Genomic DNA, 16,824 nt, shown 5'->3' with positions numbered 1-16,824 from the left:
CTGCTAATTACTATGCCAACATTTGTGGTAATGTGCACCAATATATGATCTGTGTGATGTGACCACAGAGGCTACCTTATAATGAAGGACAGTGATTGAGACCTCTGTATGCCCAGGTGATTCAGGAACATGGATGGATGCTGGGACACCCTTGCACTGGGACTAATGATCCAATTGTGGAGTAATGAAGGCTATAAAGTAGTTCAGAGCCTCAACACTGGGGCCACAGCCCTGCATACACACTTAGACTCTTTCACACAGGAGCTCAAGAGCTTGGGTCACTCATCACTGCACCTCATTTTCTGAGGAGTGGGAACAGCAAACACACCCACAGATATGGCTGTGGTGAGTGATGAGCAAGTCAATGTATGTAAAGCATAGAGTGGCTATGGGGTTTTCTTTGAGGATGGTGGCACTTACAATTGTGCTGTGTAACTAGGACGTATCTATGGAGAACTGACATTCTCTGTCATATGCACTCCCGACACATTCACAACAACATCCCACAGACTCACACACAGGCACCCCTAAGGCCCCCTGCACACAAATCCACACCCCTGAAGGGAACACAGCTTTTCCAGGGACTGCAGAATGTTGCCAGAGTTCTTTACCTGGGAAAACAGTTCTTACATCACACTCCCCATCCTCATTCCCAGCAGGAAGCTGGAATCATGGAGGCTCTCCAGACTAAGGCCAGCAAGAAAGCCCCACCTTTCTGTTCATTTGGATTTTTTCCTCAGCATGTAAGTGTTCCAGAATGCAGACCATTTTCACGTGTCATTGAAGTCACCTACAATCACAGAAAAGAAAACACTGAGGGTCAGATCATACTGTGTAGGTTTTATCAGATCTTGTGTCTTCTTAGTGAGTATAGAATACCAGAGAGAAAGCAGTAGTCAAGCCATGGGCACCAGAAGCATACAGGACATATGGAAAAATACTACCTTTTCCTATGGGCTGTAATTCTCAAGTCCATTTTGGTCTACAATTACAAAATTCTTAATCCAAAGAGAAATTGCTACTAAGGATAAGTCCCCCTTCCACACAGTTTATAACTTGATTCTGCCATTTCTTTTCCTTCCTCCCCAAAGCCCCAGTTCATAGTTGTATATCATAGTTGCAAGTCATTCCAGTTCTTCTATGTGAACCGCCCTCAAAGCATGGCAACTGGCAGACAGGTGGTGTGGTTCCGTGACCAGGAAGTGAACCCAGGCTGCTGAAGAGGTGGGCAGGGAACGTTAACCACGAGGCAATAAGGGATGGTTCAGTGATGCAGCCATTTTTAAATGCCCCCTTGAATCCTGCATCTGTGTGTAAGAGTTTGTGTTAGTCAGTTCAGACTGCTGTAACAAAACACCATGGACAGGGTGGCTTAAATAACAGACATTTATTCTTCATAGTTCTGGAGAGGAGGATGGGAAAGAACAAGGTGCCTGTGCACTCGGTGTGTGGTGAGGGCCTCTTCATGGCCTGTACACCACCCCTTTGTATCTGTTTTCTCACATGGTAAGGAGAAGGGAAGGTCTATTCTCTTGCTCTTCTTATGAGGATACTAACTCACCATGAGGGCTCCACCTTCATAACCTCATCCAAGGTTCCCTCCAAAAGACTCACCTCTTAATACATTTACATGCGAGTTTAGGGCTTTGGCATATGGATTTTTGGGGGAATGTAAATATTCAGTTTATAACCTTCTACCCTTCTATTCTCCCAAGATATGTATTCTAGCATAATTAATGTATATTGTCATATTTTCAAATTTGAAACTAAGTTTTAAAAATTCAAGAAGACAATATTTCTATGAGACACAACCTTACTTTGGCACTTCATGGAGCCTGTTTGTCTGCCCCGCCAGTAGGAAGCTCCTCCAACTTGTTGTCTTGGGGTGCTAGGGGGACTCAGAGTAACAGTCCTTCAGCGGTGGTGTTGCTCATGAAATACTCTTGGAGCTTTGCTTTATTTAGAGAAGTGGCTGGAGTGTACGGATGTGATTCTTTAAAAAGCATAGACTGAACTGAGATTGGCCAGTCTTGCTTAGTGGAAGAAGGAGAGAGAAATGAAAACAGCAGAAAATAAATGAGAAAAAAAGTATTTAGCTTTGTAGAAAAAAAGCAGCCTAACGCAATGTGAAATAGTCACAAATGATCCTAAACTACATGCAATGATTCGGTTACACATTTCCATTACTCCTCTCACCTATTGTGAAATCCTGCGGAGCTGGTGCTATCTTCTTGTCACCTCCCAAAACAATTTCACTCTCCAAAGGTACATATATTTACCACTGCAATTATCATCTTTTCTATATGATTTTTCATTTGATTACATGCAATATTTTCTTAGGTGACTGGATTCAATTCTAGGTAAAACATTCCATTGCAACTATTGGCTAATACTTTGTCCTAATCAATTATGGAAGATAGGTGAAGCACAGGGTGTTGTTAGGATAGTTAAATCAGCCTCCATGACAGTGTAATGGTGACATAAGACAGGATGTATTTGAATGTAGAATGTAGAAATGTACAGCAAAAGAATAAACCCTAATGTAAACTAAGGAATTGAGTTAACAGCAATGTGTAAATATTGGTTCATTAACTGTTCCATGCTCCACATTAACGCAAGATTTTAATGACAGTAGGAACTGGCAGGTGGGCGGAAGGATATGAAAACTTTATTATCTGCTAGATTTTTGTTCTTGTTATTAATATAGAACTGTTTTAAATAGTAAAGTCTACTAATTAAAGAATAATATGGCAGCAGTATTTCCATGAGAGATCTATTTTGGCTAATGCTAAGTGAGCAGCTGATATATAAATATTAGTTTGACACATGGTTTATTGTTAAATGTGAGCCAAATTTTGACAATAAATGCATCTTTACTCCTGTAGTTGAAACACTACTGATTGACTTGGTAAGTTAAACTTTTCCTATGTAAATGAAGAAAGACATGGCTTAGCATTTTTATAGTATTGTCTTGAAAAAGGGACATGGAAAAATTATGATGATTATCCTTAAATTAACTTACACATTGAATTTCCACAGCACCTTCAATGGAGTCCTGTGTGTGGTGCACCCTGGCATGTGACAAGATGCCCACTGTTCTTACCCACTGCTGGAATTGGGCTGTATCTTTCCTTAAACAAAGCACAATTTTCTCTTTGTATCCATAAGGTTAGATCCTGGGATATGCAATCACACTAGAGAGAGCTTTTGACATACTGCTGGCAGAAGACCACAGGAAAGTCAATAATAAGTTATTCTCAGTTCAAACTTTTGATACCATTATTCACAGGCTGCCCAACAGAACTACTTGCATTAAAGTTGTGCTTCCAGAAAAGAACGCAGTTTAGTGTTCACTTAAAACACTTGGATTGTGTGGGAAAATACTTTGATTTAGATGAGACAACACAAGCAGCAGAGCACAGTGACAGAGAGCATGGGTGCAGGTGCCTGATGACCTGGGTTCAAATCCCACTTAGATGTCACATGACCCTGGGAAAGTTACATAACTGCTCTGTGTCTCAGTTCTCTGCGCTGTCATATGAAAACTTGAAGGGCCCATTTATTACTATTATATTATAGGACTATCATTATTACAAACAAGTAAAGCTTTAAGACCAAGTACTGATTCATCACAAATGCTCAATAAGACTTCAGTTATTAAATGTCTGAAGAATAAGCTACATGTTGCTGGTGGTTGACTACAGAGAGGGGATGGCTACAGAACAGGGGAGGATGGAAGCTTATTCTCCAACCTTTACATGGGAAGGATGCCCACAGTTCATGGAGAATGTCTGTTTTCATCTCCTGTGATCCCCATTGTAACCCTATGCGGGGTGCAGAACAGGGGACATAGCACACCTCTTGCAGTTGAAGGCAATTAAATTTAGAGAGGTTAAGTGACCTGTCCGGAGTCAGAACACTGATGAATGAGCGATCTGAGGCAGGAATGTAGTTGGTTCCCTGGGTACAGAAATCGGAAAACCTGAGACCAGTAGATCACACCCCAGATGCCTGAATCAAGATCCTCCATCATTCTCTTCCTGAAAACAACTTAATGACAGGTTTCTTTGGGGAAAAATTTGATGCCCTGGATGATGTATCCAAACCAAAAGAAAAGTTGGTGGGGGCTAAGTCCATGATCTGGCCTCTTGCCTCCACATTTCAATCCCTTATCCAAATATGAAGCAATTTACCTGGATTAAAGCCCCTCAGAAGGAAAAGGGATGTTCAAACTTGTGTTCAACCTTCCCCAGCATGCTTACACTGTCACCTGCCTCCTGGTGAGCCTTCCTGATGGTTAGGGGACCACCCTGAGTGACCAGTATCTGTTTGGCTCTCTGCCTCAGAAGCCCAGACATTCCACCGCAACTGTCACATGACGGTTCTGACAAGAACTAGCTTTCAGTCAACTGACCAACCCTGGATGAGCAGTTAACGTAAACTAACTGGGAAAGTGGCTGTCTGAGCTGCTGCTTTGGTGGATTAATGAATTAAGTGTGTGACCCCAATATCCCGCTGACTATTAACCTGAGCTGCCCCTGTGCAGCCTGTGTAAAGGCCTGACTGAGAATCAGCTGTGGCTGCCCCAGCACTGAGGGTGCACCTTCCCTGCTTGCTCCTTCCTCAACAAATCTCTACAATGAACTCTCTACAATCTCCTCACCCTCCTCTAGACCCTGCAGTGGCAGAGGAAAGTCCCATCTCCTCTTGGGAACTCCTCCATAGCCACAGCCTATGACCCTCACTCCAGGACTGTCACAGAGGATCACCCAGACACTCCATCCCTCTGTCACTACAAGAATACTCCAGGGATTGTAGAAACATGGTGGAATTTTGTTACTTGGAAAATCAACTTATTTGACTAAAACTGCGAGCATCATTCCCAACAGGTGGCTGGGGCCAGGGCGGCACTCCAGACAAAAGCCAGCATGTAAGCGCCACAATTCTTATATTTTTTCATCAGACAGTGAATCTACAATATATACCATTTTCATCAGAGTGAGTCTACAATATATACCATTTTGTCTTTTTCTTGATGCCACCTGCAATTACAAAAAAGTAAACAGTCTTAGAAACAGATTACTCTGTGCACTGTTTGCACAGATCTTTTGCTCCCTTGGTGACTGAAAAATGAGATAGGAAAGTGTGGTCATGTCAAGGCCCACAAAAGCTAGAGGAGACAACACCTGTGGAAAAGGCAGGAGTTCATCTTGGAGAATGTACCTGTCAGGGCCATTTTGGTTGACAGTTACAAAATTCTTAATCTGAAGAGGAAAAATCCCTACTGTAGAAAAGGCTAAGTAATGTACAGTTTTAATCTGATCCCACCAATTTTGCATCCATTCTTGAGTCAGGTGTCAATTGTAAGATCCTCCTCCTCAACCCCTTGACTAAACACTCTTAGGCAGTCAAAATTAGGGAGTGTGTAATGCATATGATTAGTTGTGTATATCAGAAATTGATTGAAAAAGAAAGGAACCAAGAAAATCACAATTCTACCTTAGGCAAAGAAAGTCTCTCTTAGCTTGGTAATGCATGGGACCTCCCATCTGCCCTGGGTTGATGAACATTCTCCACAAGATCTTTTTGGGGAGCAAGAAAGACACAGAATAACTAAGTTCAATGGTGGTGCTGCTCATCAATTACTCAGGGAACTTGACATAGACCAAGGACCAGTGTTTATGGATGTGGTTGGTTCACAGGCACGGATTGAGCCGCTGTTGTACCATCTACTTGTTGGAAGAAGAAAGGGCAAGGAGAGGTACAAGAAAGAAATGAGAATAGAGCCCTTGGTACTCTAGGTGATGACATACTAAAGCAACACAAAATAACCAATCTACAAACGTGTAAATACTAAAATACATGCTATGAATCCATGACAGAGTCCTGTCCCTTTCTGTCTTTTTTGAAGCCCAACGGAATTGTCTTCCAAGACTGTCTCCAAGGATCCACATACGTTTCCACTTCATTCATCACGTGCTGATTAGGAATTTGCCCTTGATTATTCACAAACTATTATTACGGAACTGGATTCAATATCAGACATAACATTTAATTTTATGTATTCACTAATCTTTTGTTATAAAAATAATCAATTATTGAAGACTAGAAAATACTGAAATACACACATTTTAAAACAACCACTATCAATCATACATTTTCCTCACAATCTTCCTTTTCTATGCCATGTGTTTGTTTTACTTTGTGGTTGTCTATGACCGGCCAACTAACAGTGGACAGAGCATGATTAGGAGCCGCCCCTGATGAGCACTAATGCTCTTTAAACCATCCATGCAAGAGAGTGGTTATTTGAATATCTATACTGGAGAAATTTGTATTCAAATCCTTTGCCTAATTTTGAATTGGGTTGTCTGTGTTTTTTGTTGTTGAGTTTTAAGGGTTCCATACATTTTCTGGATAATAATCCCTTATTAAGTATATGACTTGCAAATATTTTCTCACATTTTGTGGATTTCCTTTTAATCTGTTGATAGTGTCTGTGATGCACATTTTACAAAAACATCGTGAATCCAGTTTGCAAATATATTTTGTTGTCTGCGCATTTGGTGTCATCTCTAAGAAATCATTATAAAATGCAGTGTTGTGAAGTCCTTAGAAAAATGCCTGTTACAGAGTCGGTGCTAATGATTGTTCAATTAATAAATCCAGAAGTAAATTGGAAATTTAACCATGTTTCTTCTAGTGGCAGAAGCTGGAAGGCTGTCAGGAAGGAAGGAGGAAACTCAGATTTTAATACACACACTTTTGTACATTTTGAGTTTTCTATGAGAGCATTATTCTTATTGCTATTACTGTACAAAACAAATCAACAAGGATAAAATTTTTAAATTTCCCCAAAATATTGGCATAAAAACACCACTTAATTTTGTTCATGGACACAAGATAGGAATTCAGACAAGACATAGTGGGGATGGCTTCTTTTTACTCTATGATGTTGGGGCCTCAGCAGAGAAGACCCCCTGGCTGGGCCTGACTGGAAAACTAAGGGTTGGAATCCAGGGGAGGTGACTTCACTCCCATGTGTGTAGTTGATGCTGAATTTGGCTAGAGGACCTACGTGAGACCTCCCCAAGTGACCTGGGCTTCCTTGCAGCAGGGCAGTCCTAGGGCATTCAGATGAGGGTTCCACAGGGGAGTGACCTGAGTGACCAGACAGAGTCTCATGGTCATTTCAAACAAAACTTTAAGCATGACACAATGTCATTTCCAAGATATTGGTCAGTGACAAGGAGCACTAGAGTCAGCTCTGGGTAGAGGGAGGTACCTAGACCCCAGGTTTCAATGGGAGGAATGTCAGGTGGTAACGCAGCCCTCTCCCTGTGGCATCAGTAGAGAGCTTATGGGTGCTGGATTTCCACTCTCCACCCAGCAGTGAAGGGGTGGGTGCTCCTCCACATACACACAGAGGTAGACACAGAGCAGGCCAAGAGCAGAGTGGGGACCTTTATCACTACCATGTGGTAATGAGCTGGCCTGCCCTCCTGGAGTCAGGGTAGGCATATTTGCATCAATAAGGAGACACTCCTACCTCTCCCATCCAGGGAGTATCTGTGGAGGCTTGGTGGGAAGTCTGCACTCCTACCCCCTCCCAGCAGGGAAAAGATCTCCACCTGCAATGGTGAGTCTGAACATTTCCCCACACCTGGAAGGAATGAAGTGTTGCTCACCTCTTCTCCCCTGCTGGAGTGATGTAACAGAAAGCCAGCTAAGACAAAAAGTTTAAATACTACCCAAAGTCTCATAATACAATCCCCAAAATGTTCAGCTTTCAATTGAAAATAATTCTTCATACTAAGAATCAGGAAAACATCACACAGTGAAGAAAGACAAACAATAGATGCCAACACAGACATGACAAAAATGTTAGAATTACCTATCTGACAATGATTAAAAGCAACTATTAGCAAAATAAATTAACACATATGAATAAACTTGAAATAAATGGAATAATTGAAAGTCTCAGCAAGGAGATGCAAAATATGTGAAGCAAAACTGATATCAGTGAAAGGAGAAGTAGATCCACAAATACACCTTATGACTTCAATAAAGCCTTCTTAACATCTGATAAAAAACTCAACAGAAAGTCAGCAAGAATATAAGAGAACTCAACGTGATGAACTGATAAGATCCAAGCAACATTCATAGACACTAAATCCAACAACATAGAAGACGCATTAATTTAAAATGCACAAAAATATATAGACCGATATCCCTCACAATTATAGACATAAAATTCCCTAATATATTATCAAATTATATTTTGCAATATATAAAATGAATTATATAGCATGTCCAACGGTGTATTAATGCAGGGATGCATGCCTAGCTCAATATGAAAAATCAATCAACGTAATTAACCATATGAAAAGATTAAAGAAGAAAAATCACATGATTATATCAATCAATATATAAAACAATTTGACAAAATTTAACACATGATTAAAAAAATCTCAGTATGTTAGGCATAAAGAACAGCCTCACCCTGATAAAATTGATCCACAAAAACCTACAGCTATCAGTATCCCTAAGAAGGAAATATTTAACACTTTCCTGCTATCACTGAGAACAAGGCAAGGAGGCCCATCCTCACTACTCTTATTTAATATCATACTGGAAGTTCCAGTGAGTGCAATGAGACAAGGAAAGAAAAGGCATACATATAGAAAAAGAAGAAATGCAACCATGCCTTTTTTGCAAAGGACATGACTGTTTCCATAGAAATTTCCACGGAATCTACAAATGAAAATATCTATCAGTAATAAGTGGCTTCACCAAATTTGGAGGCCACAAAATTAGTATACAAAAATCATTTGTATTTCAGTATACTAGCAATGACAGCATTGGCAGAAATTTAAAGTATATAATCAGTTACTATTCTTCAAAGATGAAAAACTTAAGTGTAATTCTAAGAAATACACAAAAAATCTGTAGAAGTCTTGTACAGATCTTGGATTCTGAGAACTTTCAAATGCAGATGAAATTAATCAAAAAAAGTCGATCTAAATAAATGGAGAGATGCAGTACATTCGTGAGTCGCAAAATTTAGTATTGTAAAGAAGTCAATTTTCTTTTAAATTGATATATGTATTTAATATAATTCCCATCAAAATCTCAACAAGACATTTTGTAGATACAGAAAAAATTATGCCAAAATGTGTATGGAAAAGCTAAGGAGCACGCATAGCTAAAACACTTAAATAAGAGAATAAAGTGGGAGAAATAAGGCCACAAGCTTGTACAAGTCAAAGTTAGAGCGTTCAGAGCTGAATGGTTTTGGCAGAAGGATAGACGCAGATCAAGAGCACACGGTAGGCGTGGTTGGCGGCATTTTGGATGTCCATCACGCAGCCCTGCACAGCCCTCCTGCATTACTCCCCGCGACCAGAGAGGGCGCTAAAGGAACTGGCCCTGAGGTGAGAAGTGGATTGCCCCGCCAGCCGGAAGTCCGCGGTGGGCGTGTCAGGGGGCGTGGCCGGCGCTTGGAGGCGGGGCCGCAGCGGCCAGCCCCTCCCCCAGGGCCCTCAGAGCCGGCGGCGGCGGCGGCAGTTGGGCGTCAGCGGACTTGGCAGCGGGGACGTTGGCGGCAGCGGCCCCTCAGAGCCTGGACCCCGGTGAGGGCGCCGACCCTGGTCGTGTGTGGCAGGTGACAGTCGCGGGCGCTGAGCAGGGACCAGACTCCGCTCGCGCTCCTGGTCCTGAACGCGCTGACTGACTGGAAGGTGTGGCCGCCCCGCGTGCCCCCCGAGGAGGATGTGCAGGTTTGTCCTCAGGGACCGAGGGCTCCAGGTCCGGCCGAGGGGGCACAGGGCGGGGCTCAGGGCGTCCGAGTGGCTCCTGAGCCCGGAGTCAGTGGGTTTGGCTCATTTAACTTGAGGCTTTGGGAAGCACGAGGGTAAAATTGGGCGAGTTGTGCAGGATTTCAACTCTAAACAGCCTCGTCATTTAGGTCTTTTGGGTAATATTGAAATTTCAAAAACTGCAGAAAGTAGTTTGTCAACGGCTTTATCGTCGATTGATGTGATAGCGATCACGGAGAATCACTGTTTTGCAGTTGCATTTCCTGTCGGTGTCATTTGGGGCAGTTTTGAGAGAAAACTACAAACCGTAGATGTGGTGGTTGAGAGGGTGGAACTGAAGGGCGGATGTCACTGACGTGAGAAGCTGGAGCAGGCGGATCAACGGTCAGAGAGCGGACCCGAGGGTCCCAGGGCCTGAGGGGGGTGCTGGGCGTTCATGTTCAATGGGAACAGGGTTTGTATGAGATGGGGAATGTTCTGGAAAAGGGTAGTGGTCATGGCTGCACAGCATTGCGGATGGACTTAATGCCGCTGCGTGCAAACTTAAAGACGGTCGGAACGGTAAATTTTGGGTTATACATATTTTACCATAATGAAAACAGATGATTAGGAGTGGAGAGCCGTGCTTTTTGTGCCAGCTTGTCCTCAAAATGCTCCTTCCCGCTTTCCTGCGATCATTTGGGGCAGAGATCTCCTTTCTAGATCCATTATGCCTCCCAGGAAGTTTATCGTGGAGATTTAAACAGTGTAATTTCTTTTAAGTCTTAATAAGTTTGCAAAGAAATTGGCTATCTGGGATGAAAAGCCATAGGGAGTTAGGATTGGGGGAGAAAGGATTCCATCTTTCTTTCTTTCATATGGTAGTTCAAGTATCAGTTTTTGAGGAATCTCCATCCTGTTTTCCAAAGTGGCTACAACAGTTAACATCCCACCAGCAGTATATGAGGTTCTCCTTTCTCCACGTCCTAAAACACACTTGCTATTTCTTGTCTGTTTGAATAGCCATTCTGATTGGGTGTGAGGGGGTATCTCACTGTAGCTTTGATTTGCATTTCCCTAATCGTTAGTGATGAACATCTTTTCAAGTGCCTGTTGTTCATCTGTATATCTTCTTTGGAAAAATGTCTGTTCAGATCTTCTGCCCATTATTTAATTGGGTTTTACTGTTGATGTTGAGTTGTATGAATTCTTTATGTATTTTGGATACTAATCCAAATATTAATGCAAACATCTTCTCCTAAGTTAGTTTGTCTTTGCATTTTGTTGATGGTTTCCTTTGCTATGCAGAAGCTTTTTAGTTTGATGTAGTCCCATGTGTTTATTTTTCCTTTTGTTACTCTTGCCTAAGGGTGCATGATATTCAAAAAGATACTAAAGCTGACATTTAAGAGTATATTGCTTGTGTTTTCTTCTAGGACTTTTATGATTTCAGATCTTACATTCAAGTCTTTAATCCATTTTGAGTTAATTTTTGTGTATGTTGTAAGATAATGGTCTACTTTCATTCTTTTCCATGTGACTGTCCAATTTTCACAGCACCATTTTTTGAAGACTTTCCTTTCTCTCTTGTATGTTCTTGGTTCCTTTGTCGAAAATTAGCTGCCCATGGATGCGTGGTTTATTTCTGGGCTCTCAATTCTGTTCCATTGATCTGAGTGTCTGTTTTTCTGCCACTACCAAGCTGTTTTGATTACTGTAGCTTTGTAGTCTATTTTGAATTCAGGAAGTGTGATACCTCCAGCTTTGTTCTTTTCTCTCAGGATTCCTTTGGCTATTCAGAGTTTTGTGTTGTTCCGTATAAATTTTAGGATTCATCATTGTATTTCCATGAAAAATGTTGTTGAGATTCTCATTCACAGTGCATTGATTCTGCAGATTGCTTTATGTAATAAAGACATTTGAACTATGTTTATTCTTCCAGTACATGTGCGTGGAATAGCTTTCCATTTCTTTATGTTTTCTTCAATTTCTTTCAATAGTGTCATATTTTTCAGTGTATGGGTCTTTGACCTCCTTGGTTAAATTTATTCGTAGGTATTTTATTCACTTTTTTGAGACTGTAAATGGATTTTTATTTTTGATTTCTCTCTCTGCTAGTTCCTTGTTAGTGTATAGAAATATAACTGATTTTCATATGTTGATTTTGTACCCTGAAACTTTACTGTATTCATTAATTATTTCTAGTAGTTTTTGGTTAATTCTTTAGGGTTTTCTACATAGAAAATCATGCCATCCAAAAATAGTGACAGTTTAACTTCTTCCTTTCCAATTCAGATCCTTTTTATTTCTTTTTATTGCCTAAATTCTCTGGCTAGGACTTCTAATACTATGTGGAATATAATGGTGAGAGTGTACATCCTTGTCTCATTCCTGTCTTTAGAGGAATAGCTTTCACTTTTTCACCATTGAGTGTGATGTTGGCTGAGGGTTTGTGGTATATGGCCTTTTTTACATTCAGGTACTTTCCTTCTATTCCTACTTTATTGAGAGTTATTATCATAATTGGATATTGGATCTTGACAAGTGCTTTCTCTGCATCTATTGAGATGTTCATGAGTTTTTTATTCTTCATTTTGTTAGTGTGGTGTCTCACATTGATTGTTTTGTGGATGATGTTGAACCATCCCTGCATCCCTGGAATAAATCCCAGTTCATCATGGTGTACGATTCTTTTAATGTATTGTTGTATTTGATTTGCTAATATTTTGTTAGGGATTTTTGCGTCTGTGTTCATCAGCAATATCAGTCTGTAACTTTCCTTTTTCGCATTGTCCTTATCTGGCTTTAGTTTTAGGGTAATGTTGGCCTCATAAACTGAGTTAGGGAGTGTCCCATCCTCTTCAACTTTTTGGAAGAATTTCATAAGGATAAATATTAAGTCTTTGAAAGTTTGGTAGAATTCACCAGAGAAGCCATTTGATCCTGGACTTTTGTTTTCTGGGAGGTGTGTATTACTGTTTTGGCTTTCTTACTAGTGACTGATCTATTCAGGCTCTTTATTTCTTCTTGATTCAGCTGCAGGAGGTTATATGATTCTAAGAATTTATCTTATTCTTCTGGGTTATTCAATATATTGGCATATGGCTTTTCTTAGTATTTTCAAATAATCTTTTCTATTTCTGTAGTATCTGTTGTAATTTCTCTTCTTTCGTTTCTCATTTTATTTGAACATTCTTTTTTTATTTGTGAGTCTTGCTAAGGGTTTGTCAATTTTGTTTTTCTTTTTGAAGAAGCAGCTCTTATTTTCGTGGATCCTTTCTTTTCTTTTTTTAGTCTATATTTCATTTATGTCTGATCTGATTTTTATTATTCCCTTCCTTCTGCTGACTTTGGGCTTATTTGTCTTTTTTCTCCTACTTCTTTTAGGTAGAGTTAGATTATTTATTTGAGATTTTTCCTGTTTTTTCTCCATACTGCTTTTACTGCATCCTGTAAGTTTTGGTATGTTGTGTTTTCAATTTCATTTGTCTCCGGGTGTTTTTTTGATTTCTCCTTTGATTTCTTCATTGATCCAATAGTTGTTCAGTAGCATGTAGTTTAGTCTCCATGTATTTGTGAGTTTTCTAGTTTTCTTCTCCTAGTTGATTTCTAATTTCACAGCACTGTGGTCAGAAAAGATGCTTGATATGATTTCAGTCTTCTTAAATTTATTGATGCTTATTTTTTTTTCCAACATATGGTCTATCTTTGAGAATGTTCCATGTGCACTTGAGAAGAATGTTTAGAATATCTATGCTGGTACTTTACAGTAGAATATTATATATAGAGAGAGGGAAAGTCCATCTGGTCTAGTGTTTGCTTTAATGCCAATGTTTCCTTGTTGACTTTCTGTCTGGATGATCTATCCATTATTGTATGTAGGGTGTTAAAGTTCCCTACTATTATTCTGTTGCTGTCAATTTCTCTCTTTACTTCTGCTAATAGTTCCTTTATATCGTTTGGTGCTCCTATGTTTGATGCATACATATGAATATGTCATGTCTTCTGGGTGGAATGTCCCTTTTATCATTATCGAATGCTCACCTTTGTCTCTTGCTATCTTTTTTGGCTTGAAGTCTATTTCGTCTAATATAAGTGTGGTGACACCTACTGTCTTTCAGTTGCTATTTGCTTGGAGTATTATCTTCCATCCATTCATTCTGAGCCTTTGTGTGTCTTTAGACCTGACTTAGCTCTCTTGGAGGCAGCATATTATTGGGTCTTGTCTTTTAATCTATCCAGCCACTCTGTGTCTTTTGATTGATGAATTCAATCTATTTCCATTTAGAGTGATTATTGATATGCGAGGGTTTAATACTGCTATTTTATCTATTGTTATCTGGTTGTTCTATGTTTCCTTGTTTCTTTTTCCTTGTAATTCTGTCTGCAGTTTCAGTCTGCTGGGTTTTTGTGATGTTTTTCTCATTTTCCTTTTTATTTATGATTTATGACTCTGCTCTGATTTTCCAGTTTTGTGGTTAACATAAGGTTTGTATAAAAGATCTCCTAGATGAGAGGTCCTTTTTCTCCTGATAGCACTTTATCTCCATTAGCCTATGAAGATACTATCCTTTTCTTCATCCTGTTCTATGTTTTTATTGTCACAAATTATCCTTTATGTGTGGTGAGTTTGTTATATTAAAGTGGTTATAGTTATTTTTGATGTGTTTTTTTCCCATTTAGCCTTTATGGTATAACTGTTTACTTAGTATGATATAGAGTTGCAATTTTCTGATTCTGTCTGTGTCTTTATCACCAAGCTGAAATCTTGTCAACCTTTTCCTTTTAGTTTCAGGTACGATGCTCCTTTGAACTTTTCTTGTAAGGGAGGTCTACTGGTGATAAACTCTCTCAGATTTGTTTGTGAAAGCCTTTGTTTCTCCTTTATATCTGAAGGAGAACTTTGCTGGATAGAGTATTTTTGGCTGATAGTGTTTGTCTTTCAATATTTTGAATATATCATTCCGCTCTCTCCTAGCCTGTAGAGTTTCTGCTGAAGAATTTGTTGATAGCTTCATGGGGGTTCCCTTTGTAAATTATTTTCATCTCTCTGGCCACCCTCAATATTCTCTCCCATCATTGACTTTTGACAGTTTTAATGTTACATGCCTTGGAGAGGTCTTTTTGCATTGAGATAATTAGGAGTTCTATTTCTTTCATGTACTGGTATATCCAGTTCTTTCCTCAGGATTGGGAAATTCTCAGCTATTGTTTCTTTGACTAAGCTCTCTGCTCCTTTCTCATTCTCTTCTCCTTCTGGGATACCTGTTATACTTATGTTGCTTTTCCTAATTGACTCATATATTCCTCATAGAATTTCTTTATTTTTTAAAAAATGTTAGTTCTCTCTCCTCTTCTACTTGAATCATTTCTACATCTCTATCTTTGAGTTTGCTACTTCTCTCTTTGATATGGGCTGCTGTATTTCCAGTGCTTTCTACTTTATTTTTCATCTCATTTATCGTGTTCTTCTCCTGAATTTCTGTTTGTTTGTTTCTTGAAAGTTTGAGTCTCTTTGATGATATACTCCTTCTCTTCATTAATTTTATTTCTGAGCTCATTGAATTGTCTGAGTTTTCTTGTAGCTCATTGAGTGTCTTCATGACAGCTATTTGAGTTCCCTGTCAGTCAGATGGCAGTCATCCATGACTTCCAGTTTGATTTCTAGAGACTTCTCATTTCCTTTTTGTTCTGCCTTGTTACTGTAGTTCTTCATGGTGCTTGATGAGTTGATCCTCTGCCAGTGCATTTGTGGCAGTAAACACCTTTCTTATTTGGGTAAGACTTTGGGTACTTTGATTCTAGGCTGCTTCTGCATGTTTTTGAGAGCCTGCACATTTCACCATCCACTGCCACTGCAGAGACATTGTCAGTACCGTCCCTGTGCTGCTTGTGATTCCAAGGTTGTTGGTGCCTTGATGTTTATGATGTTCCTGCATTCTCAGGTGTCACCATCAGGGTGACAGCCTGCAAACACTTCCTCTGCATTTGGAGTCTCCTGAGTGTCATATTTTCCCACTGGCTCTCCATGGGCTTGGGTGAGGCTGCCCTGTGCTTCACTTGTGCTGCTGCTCCCAGGTTTTATGGCAGCATTGCTGCCAGGAGCAGTAGGTTCACAGGTGTCACTGTCACTGCTGGGTGACCAGGGTCTTGTAGACATTCCCTGCTGCTGGTAGAGTGTGTGTCAGGAGTGCCACCACTGGGGGCTGGGTCGTGGGTTCTGCTGTGGCTCCTGAAGCCTCAGGTCTCAGGTGCCATTTGCCACTGCTGGAGAAAGGGCAAGGGCTAAGACATGAGTACCGTTGCTGCTCCTGCAGCATTTGGATGAGTTTGACTATTTTAGAAATCTCGTATAACTGGAACCGTGCCGTATTACAGTATTTGTCCTTCTGTGTCTGGCTTATTTCACTTAGCATAATTCCCCTTGAGGTTCATTCATGTTGTAGTATATGGCAGGATTTCCTTTTTGTTTTTTTGGTTCCTCACTGAATTATATTCCATTGCATGTATATATTATTTTTTCCTTACTGTTTCATTTGTCAGAGGACATTTACATTGTTTCTACCTCATGAATATTGTGCGTAATGCTGCAATGAACACAGGAGTGAAATTTTCTCTTTGTGATCCTGATTTCAATTTTTTAGATAAGTACCCAGAAGTGGGAGAGCGGCATCATATAGTAGTTGTACTTTTGGTTTTTGAGGAAACCCTGTACTATTTTCCACAGTGGCTGCATCACTTTACATCAAACATTTACCCATTTTTCAATCAGGTTATTTGACTTTTTCTGTGATGTCATAGGTGTTCTTTTATGTATTTTTTATAATAACCTCATATCAGATATATAGCTTACAAATATTCTTTTCCCATTCTATAAGTTGTCTTTTCACTTGCTGTTTCCTTTGCTGTGTATATTTTCAGATAATTGTGACCTCCCTTTTCTAATTTTTGTTTTTGTGTCCTGTGATTTGATGTCATGCCCAAGAAATCATTGCCAACACCAATGTCATTATCCTTTTATTCTGTT

The 16,824-nt window shown here is 39.9% G+C and overlaps 1 protein-coding gene and 1 long non-coding RNA gene across 4 annotated transcripts in view; one reads left to right on the top strand and one right to left on the bottom strand.

The window, feature by feature from the left end:
* Window positions 1–592: 592 nt before the first annotated feature.
* On the bottom strand, window positions 593–4,339 carry LOC138918173 (uncharacterized). 2 transcript variants are annotated; one of them, XR_011427137.1, is made up of 4 exons: window positions 4,194–4,339; window positions 3,023–3,131; window positions 1,818–2,033; window positions 593–790 (listed from the first exon to the last, which is right to left on the bottom strand). It is a non-coding gene; the product is annotated as an uncharacterized lncRNA (long non-coding RNA). The 2 variants fall into 2 exon arrangements; XR_011427138.1 differs by having other exon boundaries at window positions 1,818–2,029; window positions 4,194–4,332.
* Window positions 4,340–9,535: 5,196 nt separating this feature from the next.
* Window positions 9,536–16,824, top strand: part of LOC138918172 (rho GTPase-activating protein 20-like) — a 97,434-nt gene continuing 90,145 nt past the window's right edge. For both annotated transcript variants that reach the window (XM_070238375.1, XM_070238374.1), the window contains exon 1: window positions 9,536–9,779. The gene's annotated coding sequence lies outside the window, so the exon portion shown is untranslated. The remainder of the gene's footprint in view (window positions 9,780–16,824) is intronic.

This window comes from Equus caballus, chromosome 16 (assembly GCF_041296265.1).
Source record: "Equus caballus isolate H_3958 breed thoroughbred chromosome 16, TB-T2T, whole genome shotgun sequence".
Taxonomy (NCBI): Eukaryota; Metazoa; Chordata; class Mammalia; order Perissodactyla; family Equidae; genus Equus; species Equus caballus.
Note: the sequence above shows the minus strand (reverse complement) of the source record. Positions and strands in the feature narration are given on the sequence as shown.